The sequence below is a fragment of the Phlebotomus papatasi genome, chromosome 3 (assembly GCF_024763615.1).
Source record: "Phlebotomus papatasi isolate M1 chromosome 3, Ppap_2.1, whole genome shotgun sequence".
In the NCBI taxonomy this organism is placed as follows: domain Eukaryota; kingdom Metazoa; phylum Arthropoda; class Insecta; order Diptera; family Psychodidae; genus Phlebotomus; species Phlebotomus papatasi.
Genome location: NC_077224.1, coordinates 76,850,336 through 76,852,401, shown reverse-complemented (window position 1 = coordinate 76,852,401; position 2,066 = coordinate 76,850,336).

Genomic DNA, 2,066 nt, shown 5'->3' with positions numbered 1-2,066 from the left:
CGCACTAAATAGTCCATGTCATTTTTTAATGTCACTTTTTGTGGTACTTGTCCTCGCTCTCTTTATTATGGATCACAATTATCACAACTACTCAATAAAGTATGCCAAAAATATTAAAATAATTATGAAAACATTGCATGTCGCGTACTAAAAAAAACATAACCCAACTTAAAATCAGTGTTTTGAAATGAACGCTGATAAATTGTGGACTATAAAGCGATGGCCTAGCGGGATTCTACTGTACTGATATCTCAAATTTAAAGTGCTTTTTGATCAATTTTACATTACAGTAGAGTCTCGCTATAGTCCATATTTGGTTTCAAATTTGACACTTGGGTCGCACTATAGTCCATGTAATTTTTTAAAATTATCAACGATTTTTAGTATTGAAATTGCTCGACGGCTTCCACTTTCTTTGCGATTGTGGTACTTGTCTTTGCTCTCTTCATTGTGGATCACAATTATCACAACTACTCAATTAAGTTTGCCAAAAATATTAAAATAATTATGACAACATTGCATGTCGCGTACTAAAAAACATAACCTAACTTAAAATCAGTGTTTCGAAATCAACGGTCGATAAATTGTGGACTATAGAGCGATGGCCTATAGCGAGACTCTACTGTATTTACAGACCTAAATAAAATATTTTACTGATTAAAAATATCAATCCCATCAATCCCGTTTCAATTTCATTATTTCTTTGACGTTTAATTTTATTTATTGATTTTTTTTTCTTATCGTGAGAGGTTTTTTTTTACTAACTGAGACGGACTGATTTACTGGACTTACTGACCAATTTTAAAAATTCTGATTTATATATTTTTTTTCTATTTCTATACCCCTTTATTTTGTTTGTAATACCGTAATTGACTTAAATTTATTCTAAGAACGACAACATTTCAAAGAAATTTAGAGCCAAAATATTGTTCGTGATAGCTTCAAGCGCAAATTATACTTTACTGTAGCGTGTAGTATTTTATTAAAAATAACCAGCATACCTATTAATATCTCCAGCACATCTTTTAGATCCGGAAAAATTCGTGAAATCAGAATTCCAAGCAAAATTCACATAATTTTATTTTTTAACGTGTTGCATTATATTTAATTAACTCTTTTACTATTTTTTGTACATGCAAAATCTTTGAAGAAGAAAAGAGGATGTGAAATTTGATTTCATAAAATTTTCCAGATCTAAAAGATGCGCCAGAGTCATAAAATCAAAATCAGTAAGTAGATAAATAAAACGGAAATCATAAAGTTGTAATGCACAAAAATTGTAAAATATTCTTTCGAAAGGTAATAATCGATTTGGCATTGGCAACTCAAGCATGGTTTTAATAATTTTAAACTCATTTCTGGTCAATTTTGCATTATTTACTGATCAAAATTAAACATTCTATTAACCATTTCGAATTTTCTATTAAAAAAAAATGATTTTTTTACTGAACTGATCATAAATGTTTATTGAAATTATCAAATTGAACTTGAATTATAAGGCAAAAAAATAGCATTGTCGCCCCACCGTATTAAATTTTATACAATTTTTTTATTTACAAAATTATGTATCATCTGTTCAATAATTTGTTTAAAATTGATGTAAGAATTGCCTCTAATTTGGTATATATTTCATTTTATTTTTTCTCCTAAAATTACTTTGCATGATCTGTTGATCTATTCATTAAGATGATTAATGCAGGCTTTTCTCCAAGTTGTTTTTTTCTCCTTTTTGTTCTTAAGGTCAATGTGTAAAGTTTTCAGTAAATTTTATCAGAAAATCTTCTTCAGTGACCCCATTTTCTGTTCTAAATACTCTCACTTTCAAATTATGCAAATGATTCAAGAAATTGCAGAACCATGAAAGGTAAGTAATGAATGAAGTGAATGATGCGATGTTTAACTTTTTTTTATTCATGGTCTTCAGGCTGAGAGATAAGGGGTCTTTTTATGCACTTAGAATCCAATAATTCTAAAAGCAAATAATTGATGTGATGGAGTGTTTCCGTTTAGAAAAGCTTCTTGAACTAGAGAGAGATACAGGATAATTTTATGGATCTGTTTAGTTC